We start from the raw sequence: 25,836 nt of genomic DNA, 5'->3' as shown, positions 1-25,836 counted from the left end.
GGGTAGTAAGTTATACTTCAAGTAAGGGAATGAACTAGAGCCTCGACTAGTTGTCGAGAATTAGATAGTTAATCATGTATGTTTATGTAAGTTAAAATGCGAAGAATATTTCTACGTCCACGAATAAGTATGATCAAGTATGAATTTACCTTTAATCGGATCGATCAAGATTCCGAGGTAACTCGCATGTATGATTAGGTTTAATCTTTCACGACGTTAAGACTAAGATTATAACCGCATGACGGTGTTCGTGTCTCTTGTTATCCACGTCAGGGGGATACGGGAGGCTCTCGACCTAAGGGGAACAGTTCAAGCCGCAAGGGACCCGCACGACACCGAGGGAGTCCGATGTACGTACATCGGTCATGTATGGGATTGTTCTCGGGGTTACTCCACCCGGGGCTCTCCGTAAAATGAACCAAGATAAGAATGTTTGTTCAACGCTAACATAATGAATAATGAACTTAGACGCGATTATGTATGATATGTTTATGATCACGAATGTACTCATGTATGTTTATGTTAAGTACAAGTCATGACTTGGACAAGTAAAGAATATGATGTCGATGACGTTCTTAGGTTTCCCTAATCGTTCGGCTTAGGATTGTGTCATGAACATGTTACATGAAGACCTCGATGCGTTTACCGTATCTTGGCATAGTGGTCTTATGTTCCCTTGACCGCCATGACACCCAAGATTATAGTAAGCCTATAACAAGTAAGATGATTTTTATGACGGTCCTAGTATGCACAACCGTCTAAGTATGCAAGTCCCCACACACGTATAATCAACCGTCAGGTTGTAAAGTAGACACGTGGCGACCGTAGGTTTCCCTTGAGGTTGCCTATAGCCTAGGATTAGGTGGAACTCACTGAGACATTATGTCTCATCCCAATCCTTATTTGTTTCAGATAAACAGGCTGGGATGGCAAGCTACAAGCTGGATAGATGTTTCGGCAGGTGTTCGTTCGAATTGCAGCAGGATGACATGGATTCAAGGAAGCACAAACTAGTTTTTGGATAAGTTATGTTATAGATTCAATGTACGAACACTGTGGTGGTATAAGATGTATAATTATCATGTAATAAGTTGTAAATTTTTAATGTATCCAGTATCAGATTAATGCACATGCTAAACTTTCTAGATACGTTTAGTATGGGTGTTACAACAACCATTAAGAAAAATAAATTCATTTCTTTATAATTCAAATGTCAATGATAATTAAATTTAAATATTTTCCTATTAATTTTATAATTTAGAGTATAAAATTTACCTTAAATAACCATACTTTATTGTCTTTAGTAATTTTTCACATATTTTAATTTTATTTTAGGTTATTTCATATTTTATAATAGGGTTTAAAACTAAATGTTAATGCAATTGTGAATAAAAAATAGGGAAAATATGTATTCAAATTTTGATTATATTAAAATAGACATGTAATACTAATTTTTTTTTAAGTGTGTTAGATTATTAATTTTTTTGCTAGATTATTAGAAATAAAAAAAATTGAGGGAGTAAAGTGTAGGTTTAAACATAAGAGGGGAGGGGAATGTAATTCAAGTTTCTATTAGGGGAGAGAAGTGAAATATTTTATAATATGTTTTAAATAAGAGGGGAGGGGAGTGTATATTTTAACATAAGAAGGGAGAAGAGTGTAATTCAAGCATCTTTGAGGAGAGGGGAGTATAGTTTACTCAAAATTTTTTTAACCTAAAATCAAAGGGAAGTATGAAAAATGTAAAAGTACTTAATTAAGCTTATGATAAAAGGATCCACTTCTTTGTTGAGCCAGGGTTCTAAGCTAATTGTGCCCATTTTACTATTGCTACCAACCCTAGCAACCACTTTTTTTTATCTCAATGTTGAGATAAATATAAAATCTTAATTTACGGTTTTAAAGATAACAAACATAAAGTTAAACTTTTATTAATTCTTATCTTATTTAATATTTAACTTGTGCACTTGAATGTTCTCCTAAGCCATAAGATGAATCATAGTGTGATTATGAAGGAAAGGACAAATGTTATCATCAAAGAGATTGATCTCAAAATTGATAGAATGATCTCAAGTATGTTGGACTGTTCGCATAAGCAAAAGCATATAAGCCAAGATTGATTTTTTTTGAAAGATAGGCCAAATATTGATATTCAAGCCTATCACATTTAAGGAAGCAATAAATATTTGAAGAAATAATATGTTATGTCAAAGGATTTTCAACATATGAGTTTAATACAATTATGCATATTCAAAAAAAGAATATATTTAATATCATGTTGCAAAAGTCCGTCAAACAAAGTATTTCTAAAGCTAAAATAAAAACAATATGTTTCTGTGAGTTTATATCAGTTTGTAGGACATTGTATAATATATTAAAGAGGAGGTTCAAACCCTAGACACATCACTTATTCTTCTTAAGAGAGGTGAATTTTTAACCACTAAACTACTTGAATAAAAAAATCGTCAACACATAAGAAAGTGTAATAGCAGTGGACCCATCTAATTACAAAGGAAAGTCTTCAGCTCATGAGATCGATCTCAACCAGAAGAAATCAGTTTGAACTTTATTATTTCTACATACGCCTTGCACCGCAAGTTTGACAAGGAAAACAATATTACTTTATGAAGACTTAAAGACATCCCGCTATAAATAGGGAGTCACAACAAATGCATGGATGAAGAGTTTTTAGTCTTTATCTATTCCATTTCTATTTTTGTGTTAGTCATGTAGTTCGCGAAGCTGCAGCTTTCATTCCAAAGGTTCTACTTTGGTCTCAACTTTAGAAAAATGCATAACCTGTTCAATCAACCAAACACTAGAAAGCACAAATTGTTCCTAATGAGCAAATAAAATAAAAGACTGAATAAAATCATAAACACCTAAATAGACACAGAAAAGGGGGAAGTAAGCCATACAATCACTCAACGAATACTTGAATTGAGGGGAAAAAAAATTAAGGTAATAGCAAAGATTTTTTTTTTTTTTTTTTGAAAGAATAGCAAAGATATTTGTAGATTATCATTATTCTTACCCAAAGTCCTTTAGTTGGAGGCAAAGGAATTGAGCATTACTTTTTATTGTTTTAACAAAAAATTTGAAAAAGATTTTACAAACCTAAAAGACAATTCAAACTCCCCTCCCTCATGTTTTTCTTGCCTTCAAATCATACATAAAAATAATCACTCCCTATTTCCATTTATAAATTTCAAGTGTGTGCGTATATAATAATAATACTAACAACAACAACAACAACAACAACAACAACAACAATAATAATAATAATAAAAACAATAAAACATTACTTTAAATTTGTGTTCAATCATGGGGATTTAGATATTTATTCTTTACTATTTTTTCTTACAAATATTAATATATGTTCATTTTATATATCATACCATTATTAAGATAAATGTGAAAGTAAAATTGTACCAAAAAAAAAAGTGAAAGTAAAATAAATCATAATCATATTGAGTTTAGTTATACAAGTATTTTTTTTTTAAATGCAACATAAATTAAACCTACATGAAGTCTCTAGCATAAGGAAAACTAAGCTTAGATCTTAGAGTGATAAGTAAATCTGTTAAATTAAAGACAACACGCATAAAAAAAAAAAAATCAGACTTGCACAATACTTTAGTATATTATTATATTTATTTAGTGACTTTTTAATTTTCCATATCTATTAACAGAGAACAAAAAACTTGAAGTTGTAAAAAAAAAAAAAAATTCAAGAGGATCATAAATTGAAGTGTGAGAAAAAACATAAGTTTAACAATATTATGATGTAAACATAAAAATTAATTGGCTTAATAGCAGTTTTGGCCTCCTATGTTTTAAGAAGTTGCGATTTTGGCTCCCTAACAAAATAAAATACAAAACCGCACCCTAAGTATTGCGCCTATTGCAGTTTTGGCCCTCCAGGTCAATTTTGACCAAGTCAAAGCTGATGTGGATGCCACATGTGTAATTTTTTTATTTTTATTTATTTTTTAATTTTAAAAAATTATTTTTTTATTTTTTAATTAAAAAAATTAAATAAAAATTACACACGTGGCGTCCACGTGTGCATTGACTTGGTCAAAATTGGCCTGGGGCCAAAACTGCAAAATGGACAATACTTAAGGGGCGGTTTTGTAGTTTATTATTTTGTTAGGGGGTCAAAATCGCAACTTCTTGAAACACAGGTTGCCAAAACTGCTATTAAACCAAATTAATTTTGAATTTAACTACTAAAGATATTCTAATATGTGGTAGCGTTTGAAAGACAACATGATAAGTCTGAATTGAAAAACATGATGATATATCTCCAAATTTAAGGGAAAATAAGACAATCTAAATAATTTTCTTTACTTCCTTATTTAATTTTATTAGAGTACAAAGCCATAATTGAAAGTTCTGCGAAAATTTAAAAATGAAAAAAATACAAATTTTTGGATGCAAACACAATAACTAAATGATAGCTAATTTTTGGATGCAAACACAATAACTAAATGATAGCTAATTTTTGGATGCAAACACAATAACTAAATGATAGCTAATATTGCAGCAGAATCTTACAGGCACGTTGCTCAAACACATACACATACGCCTCTTTTACCAAGTATGAAATGTGGCCTCAAACAATTTACTTTCAAAGGAAACCCGCACATGTCAATTGGACAATCAGAATCTTCTCTACATCTATTGCGTTGCGCTGTAATTAAAAAAGAGAATAAAAGAATGTTACAAAAGTGATATAAAATATTATGTAAGAAGTAACTAAGGAAAAAAAATTCCTTCAAAAAAAAAAAAAAACTAAGGAAAATTAAAATGGTAAAAAACAGGGTTACCCTGAACATTCGGTGCAACAAGAAATATGAAAAGAAAGATAGTAATGACATAAAAAAAACTTTACAATTTCAGCCATAAAATACAAATTACCTTCTCATTACTCATATTAAAATAAAAATAGCGCTTATAGGTTTGTAAGAAAATGTTTCTTAAGTACATCAAAGTGTTGTGTTTGTCACTATAAAATACATATAAAGCTCTTCCTCTCCTCCACAAAATTAGAATCATTATTAAATATCTCTTAAATACATAAAAGGTTTGTCCCTTCGGCATGCTTAGTAAAAAGGTCCCATAAAAAATTCCCTAAAAAAAGAAGTTATTCTTATTATATAGTGTTTCCATTAATATATAGCCTTTTACATGATAAAAAAAGGAAACGTTACGAAATGTGAAATATTTAGTTTGATGAAATATTTATTTCTGAGTAATGCATAATGTTTGAATGATTTCATTATGAATATATAAGAAAATTATCAGAAAAAAATTGAAGTATTTTAAACTCAATATAAACGCAAGAAATGTAACACCCTAAATTTTGTAGTGCTTTGTTTGTATATGATTCTTGGTGTTTATATGTATATCATGATTCTAGTTTAAGTGATTGAAATTAGGTTATCTTATATGAGCTTGAGAATGTATATAGATTGAGAAAAACAACTCATTTTGCACAAACATGGACTATCCTGCATTGCGATTTTTTTTTGTTTTTTTTGACAAAAATAGGGTAGCGTAGCAAAGTGCTAAACTAGCAAAATATATTAACCAAGATAAAAACAAAGAAAAAGAGGGAGACTAGACCAAAACCTCCTTAGTGATATACAAATTTAAAGTTAGGCATTCATAACTTGTTTTGGACAAAAGTAGCTTTGAGACAGTTCGGAATCTCTAACCAAATAGTTAAGAGACTAGAGGAAGGAGCTATGTTGGCAAGGATGTCAGCACTCTAATTACCTTCCCTAAAAACATGAGAGACAAGGAAATTCATGGACCTAGTAATAGTAAAGCAGTTATTACGGTTTCTTAGCTTTCAAGGAACCAAAACCTGATTTCTAAAAGCATTTATCACCAAGGAAAAATCTAATTCAAGCCAAAGGTTCTCCTAGTTATATTGCTCAGCTAACTCAATGGCTCTCATATAGCCCTGGATAACTCAGGAAAGAAAGTATTTTCAAGCAAGCATGGCAACAAAACCCATACCCGCGAGTACTCGCCCGAACCAAACTCAATTTTACGGGTTTTACCCGCTATGACTGGGTTTGAGTATGAGTTTGGGTTTTCTCCGATTTCAAAACACGGGTACGAGATGGGTAACATGGATATAAGTGCCCACCCCGAACTCATACCAAAATCCCGCCCTGAAAGTATAAAATCAATTTATTAATCCTTTTATATAAATAGAAACCAAAAACCTAAATCATTTCACTCACACAGTCAGAGTTTCAGTCTTTCATATGACAGTCACTTGTCATAGTTCTCTCTTTTCTCCTTCCATATCTCACACTCTCGACCTCTCTCTTCTCTATCACCATAGCCATCGATCGCCATCATCACTTTGCTGGATAATACACTACAACATTATGCTCGGGGCTGAAAAATACTTTTATTTTTATTAAAAAAATTATCTATTGCGGGGATGGGAGGTGATATCCAAACCCATCGGGGACGGGGATGAGTTTCGATTTCTCATCCCCACTGGATATGGGTTGGGTAACGGGTAAATATTAATAGATCAACATGATCAATTGTTGAGCTGTACTATCTCTCACATAAATATAGGAACAGCTAGTCAATTGATAGATGTATTAGTTGTAGCATACGTATAGGAACAGATGCTGAATTAGTCATTCCTACTTAATAGTAACTGATCCTTATCACTATAGGAGCCTCATCAGGAGCCTCTTTTGCTAACCTATGAAGTAGCACTTTTTGTAACTTACTGCTGTATATATTTATCTGATGTAACGTCAATTGAATCAACGAAAATACAATTCATTCTCATTACTTTATATGGTATCATACGCTTCTTTGCTTAACAGCATTCGATCCAAATACCCATCATGTCTTCCTCAACTACTAATGAAACCAATCACCTCATTGCTGATAACAATCAAACTGTTGTCGCACTAAACACTCAAAATTCCATTAAGCTTACAGCCAGCAACTATCCTGCCTGGCAAGTCCTGATGAATGCGCTCTTTGTCGGACATGACCTTATTGGTTATGTTGATGGTACAAAACCTTGTCCAGCAGAAGGTCACAAAGATCTTTCTCATTGGAAACGTCAGGATCAATTCATTATTCATGCTATCATTTCCTCCGTTGACCAAAGTGTGGTCACATTACTTGGAAATGTCAAAAGTTCCAAGCAAGCTTGGGACATTCTCAAGAAAACCTTTGCAAGCAAAACCAGATCCAGGATCATTCACCTCAAAGAAAAGTTGTCTCGATCCAACAAAGGCTCAAAATCTGTGTCTGAATACCTCCATGGCATCAAGGCAATGGCAGATGAGCTCGCTATCATCAATTCCCCTCTTGATGATGATGATTTGGTCATTCATACAATGAATGGCTTAGGTGCTGAATACAAAGAAGTTGCAGCGTCCATTCGCACCAGAGAAAAATCAGTGTCTTTTGAGGAGCTGCATGATCTCCTCACTGATTTTGAAAGCTATCTCCATAGGGATGAAATTACTCAAGAATCCCCTCCTATCATTGCTGCAAATGCTGCTCAAAGAGGAAAGGTGAACTATCCAAAAAAAGGTCAGTACCCAGGAGCAAATAACAATTACTCTAATCAAAGGTCAACCTCTCCTAGTTCATCCAAAAGAGTCATATGCCAATTTTGTGAAAAACCTAATCACACAGCAAAGACATGTTTCAAACTGCATGGATATCCTCAAAAAACTAAGCCTGCACCATTCGCACATCATGTCAGAAGCAGCTCGCCCAATATTGGTAACTCATGGATTATGGACTCTGGCGCTACTCATCACCTGACTCGTGATCTGGAGAACTTGCATCTAACGAGTCCCTATCAAGGCACTGATCAGATTATTGTTGGAGATGGTAATGCTTTGCCTATTACTCACACTGGAAAAACAACATTTCATACACCATCTTGCACACTACACCTTCCCCAAGTCTTTCATGTTCCTTCTATTACTCAAAACTTATTATCTGTTTCTACTTTATGCAAAACTAATCCTATTTCTGTTGAATTCTTTTCTGATTGTTTTCTGGTGAAGGATCTGAAGACCAAGGCACCTCTGCTCAAAGGACAGCATAAGAATGGCCTCTACTGCCTCCCATCATCACCACAATACCATAGGGCACTTCACTCCACCTCCCAATCATTCCCACCTTGGCATCATATTCTTGGTCATCCTGCTGAAAGAATCTTGAGACATCTAACATCTCCTCTTAAAATAAAGTTGAATCATCCCTATCCTTGCATCTCGTGTGAAAGCTCAAAGAGTCATAAGCTACCATTCACTGAGTCCAGCATAAAAAGCTCAAAGCCACTTGAACTTCTTTACACTGATGTATGGGGACCAACACCCATTAGGTCTTTAGATGGTTTTTCTTATTATTTAATTTTTGTAGATCATTTCTCTAAGTATGTTTGGTTGTATCCTTTGAAAAATAAATCAGATGTCTCTTTCATATTTCCAAAATTCAAAAGTGTGGTAGAAAAGTTCTTTAATTTACCTATTGTCTCTTTATACTCTGATAATGGAGGTGAATTTATTAAATTAAGATCTTTTCTAACTCAACAAGGTATATCACATTTCACCACACCGCCTCACACACCTGAATTAAATGCCACAGCTGAAAGAAGACATAGACATATTGTCGAAACAGGTCGTACTCTCTTATATCATGCCAAATTACCGCAAAAATTCTGGTCCTTCGCCTTTCTCACTGCTGCATACTTGATTAACAGGTTACCTACACCTATTCTTGATATGCAGTCACCGTATGAAGTCCTACACAAAACAAAATCAAATATTCATCACCTACACTCCTTTGGCTGCCTATGTTTCCCTTGGCTAAAACCTTATACTAAATCCAAACTTCAACCAAGATCCACACCATGCATATTCTTAGGTTACTCTCCTTCTCAATATGCATACCACTGTTTTGATCCTAGAACTGAAAAAATATATACCTCTAGACATGTATCCTTCTTTGACCATCAATTTCCATATCACACCATGACCTCTCAACCTGTCCCAACCGAGACATCCAGCCAAAACACTTCCACACCTCCCTATCAGATCATACCTATCCAAACTACATTAAATACATCTCCACATGACCAACCAATGGGCATTACTACTGCTGGTCCTGTGACAGAGGTTCCTCTATCTACTTCACCAGGTAACATTTCCACTCATTCTTTACCTGATTCATCTATTTCAACTTCTGTTGTACCCACTAACAAACCAACCAGGGACATCATTGTCACCAGATCCAAAAATAACATATACAAAAGAAAACGTATGTTTGCAGCTTCCAAACATCCTTTGCCTGAAAATCTTGAACCATCTTGTGTAAGGGAAGCAATGAAGTATACTCAGTGGAGACAAGCCATATCAGCAGAGTTGGATGCATTAATTGGCAATGGTACATGGACACTAGTACCACCTACAAAGGGTCAAAATGTTGTAGGATGCAAATGGCTTTTTAGAATCAAAAGAAATCCAGATGGATCCATCTCTCGCTATAAAGCACGTTTAGTTGCAAAAGGATTTACTCAGTCTAAAGGTATTGATTTTCAAGAAACTTTTGCACCGGTAGTTCGGCCTCAAACTATCAAAGTTGTTCTAACCCTTGCCTTGGGTCACTCATGGAAAATGCATCAACTTGATGTAAACAATGCATTCCTACAAGGATCTCTCACAGAACAAGTGTTTATGGCTCAACCTCCAGGATTTAAAAATACTCAATTTCCAAATCATGTGTGCAAGTTGAACAAAGCAATATACGGACTACGTCAAGCTCCACGTGCTTGGCATGATTCCTTGAAGTCCTTTATCAACTCATATGGTTTTCTTACAAGCAAAAGTGATCCATCTTTGTTCATCTACATATCTGGCAACATTAAAATATACTTTTTGGTGTATGTAGATGATCTTCTTCTTACAGGCAATGATAATGAGTTCATGATCAAATTCATTGAAGCTTTGTCAAGACGGTTCTCTCTCAAAAACATGGGTTATCCTCATTATTTCTTAGGTGTTGAATTAATTCCTATAAAAAATGGACTTTACCTCTCTCAACACAAATACATTCGGGAAACACTAGAGAAATTTGATATGGAGGGGGCGAAACCATCACCCACACCGTTATCTTCCACATCAAAGCTTCAACTTCAGGATGGATCAGCTGCTACAGATGCCACTCACTTTAGAAGTATCATTGGAGCATTACAATATCTCAACCTTACTAGACCAGATCTATCATTTGCTATCAATAAGTTGTCTCAATTCATGCATAAGCCAACTGCACTTCATCTTCAACACTTGAAGCGTCTATTAAGGTATCTTAAAAATACCATCAACTTTGGTATTATGCTTCAAAGACCATCCACAACAAATCTATTAGCTTACACTGATGCAGATTGGGGAGGTAATGCTGATGATAGAACTTCCACATCAGCATATATAATCTTCTTAGGAGGTAATCCTATCTCTTGGTTGTCTAAGAAACAGAAAACAGTGGCAAGATCCTCGACTGAAGCTGAATACAGAGCTGTAGCTACATCAACATCAGAAATAATGTGGCTCACTAATCTCCTTAGTGAATTGGGGATCACTACACCTACTCCACCAAGAATTTTGTGTGATAACATTGCTGCCACATATTTATGCTCCAATCCAGTTTTACACTCAAGGATGAAACATATCTCCTTAGACTATCATTTTGTTAGAGAGCAGGTGCAAGCTGGAAACCTTCAAGTCTCTCATGTTTCAACCAAGGATCAACTAGCTGACATCCTAACCAAGCCGTTATCTACTGCAAAATTTGAAGATATTAGAGACAAGATTAAAGTTACTGATGGTAACTTAATCTTGAGGGGGCGTAATAGATCAACATGATCAATTGTTGAGCTGTACTATCTCTCACATAAATATAGGAACAGCTAGTCAATTGATAGATGTATTAGTTGTAGCATACGTATAGGAACAGATGCTGAATTAGTCATTCCTACTTAATAGTAACTGATCCTTATCACTATAGGAGCCTTAGCATACGTATAGGAACAGATGCTGAATTAGTCATTCCTACTTAATAGTAACTGATCCTTATCACTATAGGAGCCTCATCAGGAGCCTCTTTTGCTAACCTATGAAGTAGCACTTTTTGTAACTTACTGCTGTATATATTTATCTGATGTAACGTCAATTGAATCAACGAAAATACAATTCATTCTCATTACTTTATAAATATATGAGAGTATGGTATGGGGACGGGGAAGATAAAACCCGTCCCCACCCTGCCCTGTTGCCATGCCTATTTTCAGGTCCAACATTTTTCAACAAAACAAAGGAGAAAGTCAACTTCATTATTTCTAAAAATGCCATTACAAGAAGTTTGATTATTGGATGACCCATCTATCTATATGTTGCATTTTATCCAATGTAGTATAGGAGGCTGCCATGTCAATTCTAAAATTTGTGGAGCTTTTGTAGGGTGCAGATTGACATTAAACTTCTTTATAAGAACAAAATCAACAATATTGCATGAGGCCACAACATTTGAGTTGTTACCTGATAATGAGTGCTCGAGGTGATGTTGGATACGTAACTTCTCCAATGAATTTTCTTGTTATTGAATCTGGTTCCTTGCATACCAAATAACATTAAAAATGTTGATCAAGGCAGCAATAATCATAATTTTGCATTAAGGGACCCTAGCCTATTATAGAGAGACCAAATATCTTCTTGTGAATGAAAGTGTGGTGTAGTTAAGGGAGCACATTGAAGGAATGCAACAACCTTTGTGAGCTAGAATATCAGCAGTTGGAAGCTTGTCAAGCATCAATCTTCAAACAAGCAAAGACTTAGAAGAAGGGACGGGGCGTCTTTTGACCAAATACATTTGGCCCAACACTTTTAAATACCTCACTCCAGATAACTAACATACAAAACTTCTTATTGAAAGTAAAAAAGAAAATTGTCTAGTTTAATTGAAATTTTGACAAAAGATATGCATAATTGGAACCTTGTTTCTCTCCTAATGGACATAAGATAATAATCTAGAACCACATAAGTATGAATCTTCAAAAATTCTTAAATATGTATACAAGCTCCTACAAAAATAAACAACACATGAATTTTAAAGACTAACGATATTATAATATATTGATTACAAGATAACATGAAATTATCATTAGTGCTTATACTTTTTTGAAAACTTCATGATACACAATATTTGTCGCCTCTTTGCATATATCATTATCTTCATCCAATCAACTTCAATCATTTTCTAGAAGTAACACGAGAGATGATAGCAACGTAAATTTATCTTTATGTGAACACATGTTTTGGAAGATAAATGCTTACATAAGATAGGTATTGACCCTAACTTATATTTAATTTATGGTCATTTTAAAGCAAAAAGTTTTATTTTTTTAATTTTTTTTGAAAAAGCAAAGAAAAAATTATTAAACAAAAACACACCTCAAAGCATAAGGCATATTTTGAGGGTGTCAACTGATACAAACAATGAGAGAAAATGCTTCAACTTAAGAGAATACCACACCCCCTACCCATAAAAATATACATACTCGAAAGTCTCATAAAGATAGAGACAAACCAACACATAACATCCAACAAGCAAAAAGTTATCGAGAATTGCCTATGCTTGAATTTGAAAGGTAGATAAGGATCGCTCGGCACCAAATTCATCCTAGGGATGAATATTGGCTAAAAAAAAAATTTCCCTTTAAATTATTGGGTTAATTAAGTTTTTAGTCCCTACAAAATAAAATCACACTTTTTAGTCCCTGTGACATTTTCCTTAAGCATTTTAGGGACTAAAAATGCTGATGGAAAATTTTATAGGGACTAAAAATACTGATGGAAAAATTTTATAGGGACTAAAAATGCTGATGGAAAATTTTATAGGGACTAAAAATTGTGATTTTATTTTGTAGGGACTAAAAACAAAACTGTGAATATTTATAGGGACTAAAAACTTAATTAACCCTAAATTATTTTTAGGTTTCACTTTGACCCTTTTAGTCTGTGTTGTTTTATTTCGGTCCTTTAAGTTACAAATGTTGTAGAATTTGGCCCCTTATGTTCTTTTTTTTTTTTTTTTCATTTTACTTTGATCCCTTAGATTATAAATGTTGGGTACTTTGGTTCCTTAAATTATATATATTAAGACATTTTAGCCCCTAATAGGCAGGACTAAAATGTTTAAAGTTTGCTACTTAAAGTATCAAAGTATCTAATGTTTGTAAGTAAAATGACCAAAATGAAACGAAAAAAACTTAAAAGATCAAACTCTCTAATGATTGTAATTTAAAGGACCAAACTGAAACAAAAAAAAGCTTAAAGGACCAAATTGAAACCTAAGGGACCAAAAATATAATTTCACCGATGAATATTCTATCACCAACATTTTTTCATGTAATGGTAGTAGCAACTGTAGTGTTCTTCCCCCATATTAGTCACTTTTAACCTTGTACTACAATCACAAGACATCCTACTAGTTTCTCTCGTGAGCACTTAACAAAACATCTTACTTTTAATCTCAACCAGTGATTTGGAATTCCCGAACAATTAGTATCATTCAAAATTTAGTTGTGAACCATTCACCTTAAACCTCTGAATTTTCATTTGATCGACAAACAAAATTAGAGCCTAAATACCCTTTACCATCACATGGAATCCTTAACATTAGACAATCTTTTACATTCTTAATCGATCCATTTCTGATCAGATCAACCCAATGACATATTCAAAAAAGACTATGACACTCTATAGAGGTTTCTAGTTAGCGAATTACAATTACACAATGAGTCAATGCAAAATATTAGTCTTTTTCCAAAAACTACCATTTTCCATGATTTTTAAGAGGTGTCTTTTGATCGGATCAATCCAATGGCCTCTTCCAAAAAGACTATGACACCCTATAGAGTTGTATGGTTAGGTTATTACAAGACAATAGACACAAGGACTCAATGTAAAACATTACACGCTCTTTCCCAAACTACCATTAACTCACTCTAATCCTCTATAAAATCCTAAAATAAAAGTAAAAAAGAATATATAAAACAGTAAAATACAAGCTACGAAGAGAATTCATCAAGACTCTTTTGTCGATTAATTCCTCGACTGTACTAGATCAAATATCGCTATAAGGGGAGATCTTGATGTAGCAACATGTTGCTGTGAACTATTATAAAAATAACAGTGTATATTATTCTTCTCTTTAGTTTGTTATGTTTACTACACTTGAACTTCATACTCTTACAAAGCACTTTAAGGATTTGTTTGGTAAAAATAGTGGATAACTAATAAGCTAACTGATAGCTTATTATAGCTGATAGTTGGTAGCTTATAGTTGATGGCTGATGGCCGATAGCTGATAAGCTAATTGAAGTGTTTGGTAAAATTAAAGGTTCTAATATTACTAAAAAAATGTAAAATCGACATCTTATTATAATATTACCCCTCAAGATAAAGCTTACTAAGCTTTAAGCTTAGTACAAACATAACCCTAAAAATAAACCAAACCAATTGATAGCATAACCAATGAAGAACAACAACCAACCAAAGTGAGTAAGCATCATAGAGAGGGTCAACCAAAGAGAGTCACCATATTAAACGAAGTTGAAATCCAACAAAAGAGCCAATAGAAGGAGAAGCAACAAAAATAGAATTAATGGAGATATAATCATCCAAAAAAGGGAGAATCAACCAAATAGAGGAACCAAAATACCAACAAAGAGATCTCAAAGAAGAACCAATTAAAGAAATGAGTCATCATACTAATAGAGAGAAGCAACAAAAAAATCAATTATGTCTTCAATGAGAACTCTTCACAAAATATTATGATCACCGTCCTGCCTCACCAAATTATTCAATGAATCATCATAACATGATGATTCACAAACAAGTTGTGAGTATTATCTTGACTCACCAAACAGCAAAAAAAAACACCATAACATGGTTGTTTCACAAACAAATTGAGAACACCATCTTGACTCACCAAACAATCAAAATAAACACCATAACATGGTGCTTCACAAACAAGTTATGAGCACTATTTGACTCATCAAACAACAAAAAAACAACATTAAATGGTGATTCACAAACAAATGAAGTAGCTACTAACCAAAACCAAACGAATCCAACTCAAACTGAACCAAACTAGAGAAACAACCAAAAAGAAACAAATCAAGAGAACCAAACCTCTAAAATAAAGAAAATACAACCTCCACACTTTTGGGAACTCGACAATGGAAGTGACAACTAGTTTAAAGAGGATTGAACCATATTCTTGATTTCATGTTAACAATATAAGATTTCAGAGGGAATAACAAAGGATAAAAGTAGCGTTCATCAATGACATGACTTGTCAAAAGGCTACTAGAGAGTAGGGATGTTCAAATCCAAACCAATCCAAATTAAAACCACAAACCGATCCCAAAAAACTGAAAACTGCACAAAACCAAATAATATTGGATGTCTTTGGATTAACATTTTATGAAAACCGCTCAGATTGGATCGGTGTTTGGATTGAATTTTGGATGTGTTACACACATTGTTTATTTTCAGCTTTTAAGAGCACCCACAGAATAAAATGTTACCCTATTTCTTTTTGAACAGATCAGAGTCACATAATTTGCCGGGTTGAGTGGCGAACCGCGAATTGGTTCACGCGAACCGATTCGAGGTTCTTTTGCATATTGGTTCGCTCATATTCGTGAAGAAATTCGTCAAAACTCGTGAACCAAGATTACCCATAGAAACTAGCGTCATGAGAGTAAGGGGGATAGTTGTGAGTTGAAGAATGATGTTGTAGCCTAAAAGTGAGAAGAACACGAGAAAGAGTGAAGAAAGCCAGTTGAAGAAACTGAGACTGGTAGCGGCTGCTGCTGTCTAGAGGAACGAGGAAGAAGATAAAGAAATTAGGGTTAGTGTGTTGGCTGGGCTCTTACTGGACTAGACATTCTTTATATTGGGCTTTTCAAAATTTGGCCCAATGAATTGAGAATTGCTACTCAGAAGTAAACAATATAATAAGTATGGCTTTGTGAAAAAAAATTAAACGTAAACTCAATTTTTTTAAGTAAAGTATTTTATTTATTTTTTGTATAAAAATTTTAGTAAAAATAAAAATTTTTCTTAAAAATTTATTGATGGCTTACTATATTTAATTAGGTAATATTAGTATTACGAACCGAAGCGTACCGAAGCTCTATATTCCTACACGTACCGAATTCTTGTAATGTCGCGTACCGCGAACCCGTACCGCGTACCGACGCGAATTGCGAATTATGTGACTATGGAACAGATGAAAAAAATGTTACCCAACACACTTCAGTAGTAACTCTCGTTCTTCGTTCTCTCTCTTTCTCACACCAAAAAACTCATCGAACAAAATGGATCGGTGGCAACAATCACCACCGTCGCCGCCACCAACACCATCGTCACACATCATCCTCGTCACACCTCTCAAAAGTAGAGATGAATTCCACAAACAATCAATTGATTGCAGAAACAGAGCTATTCACCACACGATCGTTCTTTCTCTCTTCACAACCACTTCGATTCTTCGTTCAGTTCACAACGTCGTTTCATCAATATCCCATTCGTTTCAAAATCTTCATCTTAGGGTTCGTGATTTTGTTCTATTTAATTAAATTTGCGATAAGTGATAATTTGTATTTTTATGTTCATGTTGTAATTTGTTGATTTTCTTCTTCTTTATTCATTCATTTGTTTTTACATATGCTTTTGCTGAATCTTAGCTATCATCAATTTCGAAAACCGCCACCGTCGAGCATCAATGTTGCAGTGGCATCGACCTTCAGATTGTAGTTCCAACGACCAAAAGACACTACGGTTTCTCTCATTCTATCTCTCTCTTTGAGACCCCCTTTTTTATTTTGAAGGAGGAAGGAGTCTCTTTGAGACCCTAACTTGGCGACTCTCCCTTATTTTTCTTCCCTTTTCTTTTCAAGGTATTATTCTGTTGCATATAAGGTGTTTGATACTATGTCTCAATAAAATTTGACCTTATATTAATGTGGCAGTGGTTGATTGGTTTTAATCGTGATTGCACAGCCATCAAAAACCTTGATGCCGCAACATACATTGTGGTCCCACGCCTTATTTTATGTTTATTATGCAACGTTTGGCTTTTCTCATTGTAGCAACATAAGTCAAGTATAACTAAACTCATGACATGTTCACAACATGTTTTCAGTTTATTTCTATAAGCTCTCCAAATATCTTATGTAAATAGCTTATAGCTTATCTGAAAGCAGTTTATTTCTATTCATGCTAATTGTATAGTTATACAATTGTTTTTTGTGATCATAATTAGGAACCAACTTTAAGGTTAATTGCTATTTTTGACTAATTTAAAGGCACTGACTTCACGGGAATGGTTGAAGCAATTTATCATCACCTATTTTATGGGAATTACTGATTGGCTTGTGTATAAAAAATTGTGCCTCACTCTCTAAACTGCCAGGTACTAAATTCGTCCCACCTCATTCTTTTTTATTTCTATGAATTGTTGTTAGTTCCAGCATTAAAATGCACACTAAGCTTTACATACATGTATTTATCTAGTTCCAGCTCTAGAATGAACATCAAATAGAAATCATTTAATAAATTTTCAAAACAAATATAGTTATGTTAACAGACTATAATTGAGGTAGAGGCTGCAGTTGTGAGATTGCCAACTTCATGTTCCATGACTTTGGCATTGGAAAATGTTTCAGTACCATGAAATGCTGCCACATGTGTAACTGTAAATAAATATTATGTATTATAGGTTCATGAACATTTTCCATAAATATTTGGTTGTCAAATCTGTTCCCAATTCCAACAATCAGGTTCATCTTTCCTCTATTTAATATTGCCATTTGACCATTTTTACTTTAGTTTAAAAAATTGATTATGTTCTTTGGAAAATGAAGTTAGAAGCATTACTAATTAAATTGAACTTGGTGTGTTGTTGTATTCAGTATTAGATCATTAGACTACGTGAAACTGATTTTTTTTCTTGAAACTTCATTATCATGTCTAGTATTCCCCTTGAAACATTCACTACAAGAAATTTTAAGTTTTGCGACACAAAGTTTGCAACACTTTTTTGCAATTGTTTTTTTTCTTTTTCGTTCTATTGCATGAACTAAACTTTGTACTTCTTGCTTGGTGTTTGGAATGGAGTGAGTTGCAACTAGAAAAAAATAAAGACTCAACAGAGAAAAATCAGAAAAGAAAGTTCAATACACCTGCACAACAGATCTCATACATCGTCCACAATCATCACCTATGTAATAGAAAAACACTTGTAATTTTCAATTATACGCTATATCTGGTCCTATCTAGCTAGTCTAGAAGTGTAACATTAATCATAAAAAGAAACATAGTTCTAGAGCATTTATATCTGTCTGTTGATGAGTTATGTTCAAATGATGTAATCAGCTATAAAATCCAAGTGTAGTTGTTTATTAGTATAATAACTTCTTGTGGTGTTTGAATGGAAAGGAATAATACTATTAATTGGAGTATCATTATCTCATTCTTATGAAATGTTTTGTAATCTTTTTAATACAAGACTATAACGCTGAGAACACGACTATGTCTGCTCCTTGTGTATTTTAATAGGTAACGTAAGCAGTCTTAGTACTCCCAGCTTCCCTGCATAAATGCCACAAAAATGATTGAGAGTTTGGTGAAATTTTGCCAAATTTTTTAAACAATTAAATTCATAAAAATGGGATTTTATAAATCATTTTGGCTTTTCACCATCCGCATTCAACCACATTGATTACTTCTACCACATACAATATTCATTACTGTAATAAATATTCTATGTTTATGCTTTTGTAGGCAGTCAATCACTACACATCTACTGCAGCCAGCTAATGAAAACCTTACAACATCCCTGATTTGAGGACGCACTTGAAACAACTTGGTTTCAAAGGTTAGTTTAGTTTCCTTATACCCACCCTGTTTCGCATAATCTTTAATTGATACACAATTTGTCATAGGTTAACATAACTACCCAATATCATCATGTTATGTTTATTAAAAATTGAAAAATTTATTCTTATTCACGTGTGTTTTGCTTCTGTTGATAGAAAATTGATACATAATTTGTCATAAGTTAACGTATTGTGGTTAAAAAAATTGAAAGGTTTATTCATGTAACCACCTAATTTAGTTATGGTGTTGGTGTTGATGGTTCATCTAATGCTTTGTCTTTATATATATTGAATGAATTTGTGCTGATTTGGTATTGAGCGTTTTCTGCAAGTGAATGTTATGGCTTATTATTGTTGGGTAGCTATATGTGAATTTGTTACCAGCTAGCATGAATCTTAATAAAATATTTTTTTTTTACATTTTTTTAAGTGTTTACTTGTAATTGATACTAAAAACAAATATACTTTTGGTGCTTTTTTTTGGCAAAAAGTGGAACAACATTGAGATACTGCCACCATATATTAAAAAACAAAGGAAGAACAATTGGGGGGGGGGGGGGGGGGGGGGGGGGGGGGGGTAGGCCTAAACCCCCTCAAAAAGAAACAAATCTAAAGTTAGGCCAATCCAACTTGTCTCTAACATAAACAACCTGCAAGGTAGGAGGAATTGTGGTCCATATGGTTAATTGATTAATGGAAAGCCCAATATTAGCTAAACCATCTGCACACTGGTTACCCTCTCTAAAAACATGAGAAACAAGATAATTCATAGACCTAAGCATAATTATACAGTTTTTCCATCTGATCCTTAATCTACAAGGCATATTGTTCCTTAAAAAAAATATTTTTTTTTTTTGGTGCTTTTAACTACTGTGTGTCTATATGCGGGAAAATTTGACAAGGTGCTTGCAAGGTATGATTGTGTTGCATATGAGGTGTTTGAAAATTTGACTCAATGAAATTTCACTATGTTTTGCCACCGCTCCCACGTGAGTTTCTCCTTAGGAATTGGTTTCAATTTGTGTATAGTGATCTTAATATTATATCAAAATTAATATTATTAAGAATTTGACAATGAATCATTGTTTTTGTGTTTTAAAAAAATTGTTGGTGGAGTCATTAAAAATTAATATAAGAAAGATTGTTGTCGGTGTCATTAAAAAAATAAGAATTTAAATTATATTTATTTTTATATATTTTTGGTGTCATTGAAATAGATAATTATGGTTAGTTTGATTTGTTATAATTTGAAAGAAAAAATCATTTATATTTTTACTTTTCATCAAAATTTCATAAAAAAAAAAACCCACTTGGGTTGGTCTGGTGGTATTGGCTTGGGATCTGGGAGTGTGCTCCTCCTCGAGGTCTCAGTTCGATTCTCCCCGGTGCCAACTTGAGTGGGATAATTTAGCTTCATAAAAAAAAGTAATAAAAAAACATCGTTAATAATTTTCAAAAATTAGCGTAATAAAAAGAGTGGCAAGACGGGCACGTGAATGTCCGTCTTTTCGCTAATATATTATAATATTTTTAATAAAATCAAAAATAAAGTACGTTCTTTGTATCACAATAATTGCCTTATTTACAAAAAGTATTTCAAAATAGATATCATTTTTAATATAATATTCATTATCTTTTTCTAACTACACCTTTTAAATTTATATTATTTGCATTACTTTCGAGTCAATACGTTACACTTTGCATTAATAATGGTGAGGACAATAAACTACTTAAAAAATAATTTGTTGAAATTATCATTATATTTCTCAATTTACTTTTTCTTCATATGTGTGAAAATAAAAATATGACTTTTATTGACCGGAATTTAATTGAGTCTTCCTCCCTCATATAACTCCATATTAAGAGTCCACCATGAAGAGTCTATAAAAGGCACTCCATTGCAAGCATAAGAAGAACAAAATCAAAACAAAGTCTGCGTGTGAGTATTTTGCAAGAGAAAAGAAAGACCAGTCAGAAAATTTAGCCAAATCTTGTTTCTTATTAAGATTCACGATTCATATTTTTCGTTATCTAATCTCTACTAATTTTTCTTTTGGTTTTTTTCGGTTGTTTTATCTATATTTTCTTTCGAAAAGACACAATTTCAAATAAAATATCATTTACATATATATGTTTTCATTCTAGAGACAGTACATGATAAAAATAAAATAAAAGTTGTATTATTATTATTATTATTATTATTATTATTATTATTATTATTATTATTATTATTATTATTATTTAGGTTAAGGAAAATAATGAGATTTTATTATTTTCCTTAACCTAAATAATAATAATAATAATAATAATAATAATAATAATAATAATAATAATAATAATAATAATAATAATAATAATAATAATAATAATAATAATAATAATAATAATGCAACATTTATATTATTTTTATCATGTACTGTCTCTAGAATGAAAACATATATATGTAAATGATATTTTATTTGAAATTGTGTCTTTTCGAAAGAAAATATAGATAAAACAACCCGAAAAACAAAAAGAAAAAGTATTAGAGATTAGATAACAAAAATATGAATCGTGAATCTTACTGAGAAACAAGACTTGGCTAAATTTTTTGACCGGTATTTCTTTTCTCTTGCAAAATTCTCACACTCAGACTTTGTTTTGATTTTTCTCTTCTTATGCTTGCAATGGAGTGCCTTTTATAGACTCTTCACGGTAGAATCTTAATCTGGAGTTATATGAGGGAGGCAAGACTCAATTAAATCCTAGACAATAAAAGTCATTTTTATTTTCACACATATGAAGAAAAAGTAAATTAAGAAATATAATGATAATTTCACCAAATTATTTTTCACGTAGTTTATTTTCATCACCATTATTAATGCAAAGTATAACGTATTGACTCGAAAGTAATGCAAATAATATAAGTTTCAGAGGTGTAGTTAGACAAAGATAATGAATATTATATTAAAAATGATATCCATTTTGAAATACATTTTTTAAATAAGACAATTATTGTGATACAAAGAAGCCATAATAAGAAGTTACCCCACAAATTCACATATAGCTACCCCACAATAAGAAGCCATAACATTCACTTGTAGATAACGCTCAATAAATCAGCACAAATTCATTTAGTATATATAAAGACAAAGCTTTAACCAAAAAAAAAACAAAAGACAAAGCATTAAATGAACCATCAACACCAACACCATAACTAAATTAGGTGGTTACATGAATAAACCTTTCAATTTTTGTTAACCACAATGCGTTAACTTATGACAAATTATGTATCAGTTTTCTATAACAGAAGCAAAGCATATGTGAATAAGAATAAATTTTTCAATTTTTAATAAACATAACATGATAATATTAGGTAGTTATGTTAACCTATGACAATTTGCGTATCAATCAAAGATTGTGCAAAACAGAGTGGGTATAAGGAAACTAAACTAACCTTTGAAGACAAAAGAGTCATAAAGGGTGTGTGAAACCAAGTTGTTTCAAGCGCGTCCACAAATCAGTGATGTTGCAAGGTTTTCATTAGCTGACTGCGGTAGATGTATAGTGATTGACTGCCTACAAAAGTATAAACATAGAATATCCATTCCAGTAATGCATATAGTATGTGGCAGAAGTAACCAATGTGGTTGAATGCTCTAGAACTATGTTTCTTTTTTATTAATGTTACATTGTTAGACTAGATAGGACCAGATAGAGCGTATAATTGGAAATTACAAGGGTTTTTCCATTACATAGGTGATGATTGTGGAGGATGTATGATAATCGTCGTGTTGGTGTTTTGAGCTTTCTTTTCTGATTTTTCTCTGCTGAGTCTTTATTTTTTTTCTAGTTGCAACTCACTCAATTCCAAACACCAAGCGAGAAGTACAAAGTTTAGTTCATGCAATAGAACAAAGAAAAAAAAAAGTCCAAAACAGTGTTGCAAACTGTGTGTCGCACAACTTAAAATTTCTTGTAGTGAATGTTTAAAGGGGAATACTAGATATAATAATAAAGTTTCAAGAAAAAAAATCAGTTTCACATATTTTAATGATCTAACACTTAATACAACAACACAGCAAGCTCAATTTAATTAGCAATGCTTCTAACTTCATCTTCTAAAGAATATAATCAATTTTTTAAACTAAACTAAAAAAGGCAATATTAAATAGAGGAAACGTGAACCTGATTGTTGGAATTGGGAACGGATTTGACAACCAAATATTTGTGGAAAATGATCATAAACCTATAATACATTTATTTACAGTTACACATGCGGCAACATTTCATGTTACTGAAACATTTTCCAATGCCAAAGTCATGGAACATGAAGTTGGCAATACCACAACTACAACCTCTACTTCAACTATGTTGAATTCCACTACCTTAGATAGCCTGTTAACATATCTATATTTTTTTTTGCAAATCTATTAAATGATTTCTAATAGATGTCCATTTTAGATCTGGAAATAGATAAATACATGTATGTAGAGCTTAGATTGCATTTTAATGCTGGAACTAACAACAATTCATAGAAATAAAAAAGAATGAGGTGGGACGAATTTATTACCTGGCAGTTTAGAGAGTGGGGCATAATTTTTTATACATAAGCCAATCAGTAATTCTGATGAAACAAGTGATGATAGATTGCTTCAACCATTCCCGTGAAGTCAGTGCCTTTAAATTAGTCAAAAATAGCAATTAACCTTAAAGTTGGTTCCTAATTCTGATCACCAAAAACAGTAGTATAACTATACAATTAGCATGAATAGAAATAAACTGCTTTCAGATAAGCTATAAGCTATTTACATAAGATATCTGGTGAGCTTATAGAAAGAAACTGGAAACATCTTGTAAACATGACATGAGTTTAGTTATACTTGACTTATGTTGCGACTATGAGAAAAGCCAAACGTTACATAATAAACATAAAAGAAGGCATGGACCACAGTGTATGTTATGACATCAAAGTTTTTTATGGTTGTGCAATCACGATTAAAGCCAATCAACCACTGCCACATTAATTTAAATCAATTTTTAGCATTACAAAGCATTGCTGGACAAACTTCCATTGAAAATTAGGGTCAAATTTTATTGAGACAAAGTATCAAACACCTTATATGCATCAGAATAATACCTTGAAAAGAAAAGGGAAGAAGAATAAGGGAGGGTCGCCAAGTTAGGGTCTCAGAGAGAGAGAGAGAGAGAGAGAGAGAGAGAGAGAGAATGAGAGAAACAGTACTGTCTTTTGGTCGTTGTAACTACAATCTGAAGATTAATGCTACTGCAATGTTGATGCTCGATGGTGGCGGTTTCTGAAATTGATGATAACTAAGATTCAGCAAAAGCATATGCAAAAACAAATTAATGAATAAAGAAGAACAAAATCAACAAATTACAACATGAACACAAAAACACAAATTATCACTTATCTCAAATTTAATTAAATAGAACAAAATCACGAACCCTAAGATGAAGATTCTGCAACGAATGGGATGTTGATGAATCGAGCTAATGAATCGACGTTGTGAACTGAACGAAGAATCGAAGTGGTTGTGAAGAGAGAAAGAACTATCGTATGGTGAATAGCTCTCCTTCTGCGATCGATTGATTGTTTGTGGAATTCATCTCTGCTTTTGAGAGGTGTGATAAGGATGATGCGTGACGGTGGTGATTGTTGCCGCCGATCCATTTTGTTTGGTGAGTTTTTTGGTGTGAGAGAGAGAACAGAACGAGAGTTACTACCGAAGTGTGTTGGATAACATTCTTTTTATCTGTTCAAGAAGAAATATTGGGCAACATTTTATTCTCTGGGTGCTCTTAAATGATGAAAATAAATAATGTGTGTAACACTTTTATTAAATTGTCACTGCAAAAATGTTGCAAAATGTCATATGTATAGTAGTGCATTATTAGTAACATAAATTTTTTTTATTAACATATATTGTGCTAAACTGGTGGTCTAGTCAGGGCCGTCTTAACAAATTCATAGGCCCAGTTTTAGTTTTATAATGGATGCAAAAAAAAAAAATTATGGGCCTAAAAAAAAAAAAGTCATTTTAAAAAAAATTATACTTTGGTGGGGCTTGAATTATTCTTTGGTGGGACTTGAAAAACAAAATTATACTTTGGTGGGTCTTTGGTGGGACTTGAAAAAAAAAATTATACTTTGGTGGGACTTGAACCTTGAACACATGACCACTCACTCAACAAAAGCTACCCACGCCACTGAAGCACGCTAAGCGGAATGATGTTATTTGCTCTTAATATATATATAACCATTTTTCAGTGTCTTAAATATTTAAAAAAAATATTCTGGGCCCCAAAAAATTGGAGGCCCGGTGCCGTAGCCCAGCCTCGACGGGCTATGGGCCGGCCCTGGGTCTAGTCCATCACTTTCCTTAGACATTGAGTTTTAGCTCTCTTTCTCCTATTTTATTTTTTGTTATATTATTGTATTAAACTTGAGTGTTTTACTTTGACACGCCTTATGCTAGGTAAAACTCTCATTTTTAGTAATACATTTCATTTTAATTTCTTAAAAAAAAGCATATCTATTTATATGTTTTTTTTCCTTCTTATTTTAACACATAAAAATGTTCTAAAATAAACATTGATTTGCTTTTTCGATGTGATATAATTTTTCTTTCTTCAATTCTACTCTTAATTTAATATTGTCTATGCTGATTTCAAATTATTATATTTTACTATACATTTCTCTTTGTAAATTGCATCATTCTTTAACATATTTATAATTTTTCTTAAACTGTGTGAATAAAACGTAAGACGATTGTAAGAACGGATGAAGTATTTACTTTTATTCTTTTTTATCTTTT

General features: G+C 32.7%; 3 long non-coding RNA genes across 5 annotated transcripts; 1 reads left to right on the top strand and 2 right to left on the bottom strand.

Annotated features, from left to right (window-relative positions):
- Nucleotides 1-2,249: 2,249 nt before the first annotated feature.
- LOC146939457 (uncharacterized) lies at nt 2,250-4,912 on the bottom strand. 2 transcript variants are annotated; one of them, XR_015031659.1, is made up of 3 exons: nt 4,833-4,912; nt 4,561-4,696; nt 2,250-2,818 (listed from the first exon to the last, which is right to left on the bottom strand). It is a non-coding gene; the product is annotated as an uncharacterized LOC146939457 (long non-coding RNA). The 2 variants fall into 2 exon arrangements; XR_015031658.1 differs by lacking the exon at nt 2,250-2,818 and having other exon boundaries at nt 4,329-4,696.
- Nucleotides 4,913-16,550: 11,638 nt separating this feature from the next.
- Nucleotides 16,551-19,578, top strand: LOC146939456 (uncharacterized). The gene is made up of 5 exons (XR_015031662.1): nt 16,551-16,690; nt 16,826-17,038; nt 17,447-17,553; nt 18,924-19,017; nt 19,510-19,578. It is a non-coding gene; the product is annotated as an uncharacterized LOC146939456 (long non-coding RNA).
- On the bottom strand, nt 18,596-25,247 carry LOC146939455 (uncharacterized). Of its 2 annotated transcripts, none has more exons than XR_015031660.1 (6): nt 24,467-25,247; nt 24,138-24,315; nt 23,571-23,677; nt 22,455-22,576; nt 20,329-20,429; nt 18,596-18,731 (listed from the first exon to the last, which is right to left on the bottom strand). It is a non-coding gene; the product is annotated as an uncharacterized LOC146939455 (long non-coding RNA). The 2 variants fall into 2 exon arrangements; XR_015031661.1 differs by having other exon boundaries at nt 24,243-24,315; nt 24,467-25,233.
- Nucleotides 25,248-25,836: the final 589 nt, after the last annotated feature.

This window comes from Medicago sativa, chromosome 3 (genome assembly GCF_051527215.1).
Source record: "Medicago sativa cultivar Bolivia chromosome 3, Bolivia_mono, whole genome shotgun sequence".
In the NCBI taxonomy this organism is placed as follows: Eukaryota; Viridiplantae; Streptophyta; class Magnoliopsida; order Fabales; family Fabaceae; genus Medicago; species Medicago sativa.
The sequence above is the reverse complement of the archived record's forward strand: the minus strand, read 5'-3'. Positions and strand labels throughout refer to the sequence as shown.